At 40.7% G+C, this 6,167-nt stretch overlaps 1 protein-coding gene across 1 annotated transcript in view; it reads left to right on the forward strand.

Moving 5' to 3' along the window:
* Positions 1-6,167, forward strand: part of LOC117175622 (protein stoned-B) — a 320,808-nt gene that overhangs the window by 14,202 nt on the left and 300,439 nt on the right. The gene's annotated exons all lie outside the window — the stretch shown is intronic.

Raw genomic sequence — 6,167 nt, forward strand, 5'->3', positions numbered from 1 at the left:
TCGTCTGTCTTTTGGGAAGCTTAAAGGTTAATTTACACATAGTTCAGTGCATAGAGAAATTAAAGTACCTTTGGAAAACCAGATTTACTATCACCTTTTAGAAAGGCGTCTTTTAGGATGATAATATGAGTCCTCTTTTCTTTCGCCTGACACTACTGCCACTATCTCTCACACTTTAAAATTCCTGAGGATACTTTTACGAAAACCCCAGATAACGAAAGCATAAGAGTGCTAATGTATTTTGCATGGATGATCTCAAAATCTCTGCTAGAAATTTTTAGCAACTCAATCTAGCTCTAAGTATTATCGAGGAGTACATTCGGGAGATTCAAATGAAAGTTTGGTTCGAAAAATGCACTAATATTAATTTCAAGCGAGATGATCTGATAGCTTTTGGACGTAACGTCTATAAATAATGCTCTCAGATGCAGTTTCCAAACTTTTATGCGACAGATTTGGTTGTTTTAAATGTCGACAAGGAACAAAGAATCTGCAATGAACATGCTTGCCGTCCCGGTAGTGTAATTAATTTGGAATGGTTCTATAGACAAAAGACGAGATTAGATCCCACAATACCGATTTACAAAAATTATGAGCACATAAACAGAAACTTGCACTTTAAGTCGTCCGTTCCGTGACTTTATATATCACCCCTACAGTGGAATAAAATAAGAAAAGAAGTTTTGAAATTACATTTAAAATGTAATTATGTAACCTTTTAAGATTTTTTGAATTCCGGACTGAATTTTTCAAAAAATGATTAAAGTACATTTTTCATTTTAATAACTTTTTATGGCAATGCCAATAGCGGAAGAAGTGACGATTTTTTCAATTTTATTTTTCATATCCGACACCAAATTTTTTTTAACATTCCATCACTTGTATTCAATACACAGATCTAGAAGAAAGAAAAAATTATTATTTTATGAAGCTGATTGTTATAAACAAATAGTATTAACGTAGAATCGACTTTAGGGGATATTCGTCTTAAAGTATGTTTCTGCTCCGAAATTGCTCGGTAATTATATTACCAATGACGTTTTCTAAAAATTCATTTAACATTTATCAATATTTGTTCATTTTATAAAGAAATTATATAGGCCGTGTCATTTTCAATTCAGAATACCGTTACCGCATTTCAAGCCAGGTGATTCCCAACGATAGCTTCCATCTTTCGCACTCTTATGACATTAGCCCTGATACGGCTCTGCCAAACGCTCCTAGGGAGATATATTTAATTGTCGAAAACAAGAAGTGCCGAATGTCTTGGAACTACATATTCTGGACAATTGTATCTGTCGCGCACTTTTGGCCTGATATAGTTCTCCTTGACTTTGAGAAAAGACTCATGTTCGTTCTCGAATTTTCGGATATAGCCGACAAGTATATCACAGCCTAATGAAGGATTTGCGATGCTCATATCGAAAATGTTCTATTATTCCAGTTTTTCTAATCACCGGTGCTCTTAGAGGTGCCTAGCTTTTACATGTTAATAGCCTAATAAGCGCTTCTGCATGTCAACGAAATGCTAAGACTCTTTAATGGAAAATACAAAAGGTGGTCGTCTTTGTGTCGTGAGAGCATTAAACAAATTAAATCACATCTATATCCATATCTAATGATCTGAGATAGCTAGCGAACTCTCATGTTTATTGAGGACTCAAGGCAACCCAAGAATGACAGGTTTCTGAATTCATCTCGCAAGTGCTGTCTCATGTTTGTGGTACACGGGTACAGCTTTACAGTATCACACCAATGATATTTCAGGCCTTCCAAGAGCACCGATCGTAAGAACAGTTAGTTTAAATGAATATTTTAGGAACAAGTGCTGCAGCTTCCTTTTAATAATATGATACCTCTCCCTCTTTTTCTTTTCCTGTCAGTGATGTTGTAGTCGCCCAGGGCCCAGAATTCAATCACGGTTTTTGAAGTCATAGAGAACAATGTCAGGCCTTGTGTGTGCATTGGAGACTGCTCTCTGAAAACCGTTGCTCCAGAAAATGTATTACCTCTGGTTTTGGACAATTGACTCTATCTCCCTCAAAGCGTTTGGCAGGGCATTTTCGCGGCAAACAATGTAAGAGCGATCAGGGCCGCATTATTTCTGTAGATATACGTCATTCCCACGTCAGTGGAACACCTGGATAGTATGTATTTTAGGTACTCAGCGTGTGTATGAAATGCTCTACAACTATTGCTTCAAACGTAATGTAAAATGCGGTCACGGTTTACTAAGGTAGAAAAAACACAATCCTGGCATGCAAAAATGAAACCCTCTGTACCTGAATTATGTCCTGATGATCTAAAGAAACCAGAAGTTAGGCCCTTCGACAAGGGTTGATTTTCTACATTTATGTAAAAGTTTCCGTGTCTTTTCTTGTCGAGAAGCAGACAGCAAATTTTTTTACCCTCTGCCTGTTATGTCGTTTATCTGACCATTTTTAGGATAAGATATCTTCCAATTGCAACGATATAAGCTATACCCAGAACAATTCAATTATGAACACATTGGAGATTCAGAAGTCTGCATCCCTCTTTACGGCGTGAGATGCATAATCGCGGAACGGACGAATTGATATACAAGCTCTTCTGCATATGCATGATCTTACGCGTGAAGATTTTAAGGCGGCTGAAAGCTCGTTCTACGTTGATTGAACTCTCCTCAACGAGTAGAGAATAATGAGGAGCGCAAACATGGTAGTCGCAGATACTTTATTTAACGTCGTAGGTTTTGCAAACCAAATCTGTAAAAGTAGACGCTTGTATAATATCCACACTCTCATGGTCCCCCGGAACGCTTGTAAAAATCCATCTTTGCTTCGGGTTAATCAATATTTCTACGAGAGGTTTAATCTACAGCTTTTAGGTTGCAAACCCAGGCCATTGACAGGGCAAGCCGTTGGGCTGTTGCGTCTTTGCAGACGTCCCTGCCAATCAGCTTTTCAATTAAATTTCCAAACAATCCTGCCGCTTAAGATATCTCCGAAGATCTTATACAGCTTGAGGAAACAAGTTATCGGCCTGTCATTCTCTGGGATGGGCAAGTTGTCTCTGTTCGGAGGAATATAATGCGTCCTAACACTAGCCACTGCGAAATGGGTCTCTTTGGCTTCAAATATGCAGTAATATTTCAAGCCAGGTGCTAATATGTACAAGTAAAGTGCTTCCACCAGAAGTTCTTGATAGCATCTGGTTCTGTAGCGGAAAAGTTCTTTCTGTCCCTAAGTGCTTTTTTTCCGTTTGGCAGTAATTTATGCAAATTCCTCCTTAGATTTTATGAGATTTTTGGAATGCTCCTTAAAACGGTAAATATTTTCAGCTTTTTCTGTCACTTCCAGTGTTTTCGGGCCCTGTAAAACTCTCTCCAAAAAGTCTATTTCTTCAGGTTTCGGTTGATTTTGGACAGAAAAAAAGAAAGCGCTGAAAAGGCGCGATGTGTCAGCGAAAAACTGTTGATTCTCCCAGACATATTTCTTCCTCTTCTGTATTCTCCTTCTTAAGTCAAATAGCACAGGTATGTTTTTATTGAAGTTATGCTTATTTGTCATCAGCCTTTACTTATTCAGTATATGACGGTAGATACTTAGTTCTCAGGCAAACTTTCGGCTCATCTCCATCAACGGCTTACTAGATGTAGTCAATCACACAGTGAACACCGGACGAATTCTACCTCGCCCATCCAATCTTCTTGTTCAGTTAGTGTAAGCTTGTGTCGGTTTTATCCTTCAATTTAAATGAGCCGTGCCGCTCCATAAAGAGAAGATTTAATGGTCTAGCGATCGAAATTCTGAAAGATATCCTCACAAAGAGAGGCATCCATTTCAGCCAGGTCTTGAAGCTTAGTTGGAACCAGGATGTTAGTTATTCCTTCTTATCTTTAAATCGCAATCATCTCTCAGAAGGTACCTGCTTTTCGTAGTTGTGCTGAACGCGTCCTCCTCTTCGTCTGTAGCTTGTTTATACATCGGTATAAATATTCGGAGAGTATTCTTTATAGATGTCACGTCCTGAATGCGGCTCTGTGTCATTCCCAGGTATGTATAAGTTTCTTCAGCGCAAAGGTGTCGTAAAGCGCTTCTATCGACGAGCTTAGCGTCTTCAGGGATGTCATTAAAATTTTCCTCCCTTCAAATTAACCTTGGCGCATTTGTCTAACCCAAATTCCATTCCTATTTCCTTAGTATATCGTTCGAAAATCCCTAGAACTAGATGTAGTTGCTCTTTCTTTAGCATAGATCTTAAGATCGTAAATGTAAAATACATGAGTGACCTTGTACTTTCGACCGGCAGATTTGCCGCAACAGTACATGTCGGAATGGCGAAGTGCTAGAGAGAGTGGCAAAAATGTGAGGCAAAAGAGGAGTGGGCTTATGGTGTCGCCTTGAAAGACACCTCTCGGAAAGGTGACCTTGTTGGTGGTCACACAATTTTTTCCAGATTAGATAGTAAATCTGGTTTTCCAAAGCGGCTTTAGTCTCTCTATGCATGTTGCGATTTGCGGATAAACCCTTAAGCTTAAGCTTTCTAAAAGATAGATGATAAGTCTATGGGACGTCGAATCGAAAGCTTTCTGAAAATCAATCCAGGCCATCGATGGGTAACGCTGGTAAAATACTGCATCTTTGCAGACACATCTGTCGATGAGCAGGTTCTCCCGACATCATATTACGCCTTTCTTTGAGCCGCGTTATTCATACATTTTTTCCCACACATGTTTAAATGCACAGACAATCCTATGATTTAAAATAGCTGTCAATATATTATACGGTGTGTTCAGACAAGTCATTGGCCTGTAATTCTTTGGTTCAGCTAAGTTGCCTATTTTCGGCAGGTGTACGGCAGGTGTACAGGTGTATTCTTTCAACAATATGCTGCCTGGTGGTCAGCAGCTTTGATTTGTTAAGTGTGTTATAAGGGGTCCGGAGTTCATGCACGAACTTTCGAACCTTGGCAGTAAAATTCCTACCACATGTGATGTAGTCAATCACACACTGAATGCGGGACGCGTACTGTCTTGCCCAGTCTATCCTTATGGCAAGTTGACGCATTCGCCTTTTGGTCTTATGATCAGCCGTTGGTTTTGTTTTACGGTTTGCATCGGCCAAAGCTCTCGCTGCATTATACACGCAACAATTGATATTACAGAGGTCGGATTCTTGGGGAAAATGTCCACGAAGCTCGTCATCCAATTTAGCCAAATCTTAAGGCTTCAGAGAAACCTGGGTGTTGATGTTTTTCCGGGTCATAAAGCATCGTTCTTCCTCTATCAGATGCCTGCCCGCGGTTGGTCTTAGTGTCGCCTCTTTTTCTCTGTTGCCGGCTTGTTTTGGCTTTGTTAAGTTAGGCGCTCCGCTTACATTGCCCCTTTTTTGGAGTACGTCGGAATGGTTTCGCAGACGTTGATGCAACAAGTGCGATAGCTCCGGGTGTTTCTCGCACCACAGAAAATGCGGTCGTGCCATGTAACCCCGTTCAGGGGCCACACTCGCATCGTAGCACTCTAGAAAGTCGCGATTTATTTGCTCCGTCCACCTAGAGGTCTCGAAATTCCGTCCATCCATCGTATTGAATCCATCTTTATTGGATCTCCCAGCATTAGAGTGATCGGCATTGTTGGCCGACATTTTGTCGGGAGCCCTGCGCTTTCTGTTGTTTTGAACCGCACTTACTACAACTATGTTTGGTGTTGTCATTGTTATTTCCGCGAGAAGCTAGGGAAAGAGGTTCGTCCATTCTTGTAGAGACCCGAATGCAAGGATAAGGCTGCGTTCCCGGAGAGGTCGCCTGATATTCCAGAGCCACCGTTCTAGACACCTTACCCAGGTGCCATTCAGCTTTCGGCACGGTTTTCACACCTCTGCTTGGAGGTTAATTCCTTCGGAACCACACCTGGTCAATCGTCCATGACTGCCTATTCATTTTTGTAACCATATTCAGCAGAAGCCCTTGGTACAGGGACCCTCTATCTGCAAGCTGAGGACGCGTTCGGTGGCTTTGTCATAGGCCCTTCGGTTTGATTCTAGAGGAATCAAAACCGAATCGAAGGTTGCAGAGCTATAGATATGTATATATATATAATTAAAAATTTGTCATTAGGACAACCGCAGGATTTCGCCGGGAGCGGGTGCTAATCTGAAAAATTGCACCCGCTTCCAGCGAAATCGCGG

The sequence above is a fragment of the Belonocnema kinseyi genome, chromosome 6, assembly GCF_010883055.1.
Source record: "Belonocnema kinseyi isolate 2016_QV_RU_SX_M_011 chromosome 6, B_treatae_v1, whole genome shotgun sequence".
NCBI classification, from domain to species: domain Eukaryota; kingdom Metazoa; phylum Arthropoda; class Insecta; order Hymenoptera; family Cynipidae; genus Belonocnema; species Belonocnema kinseyi.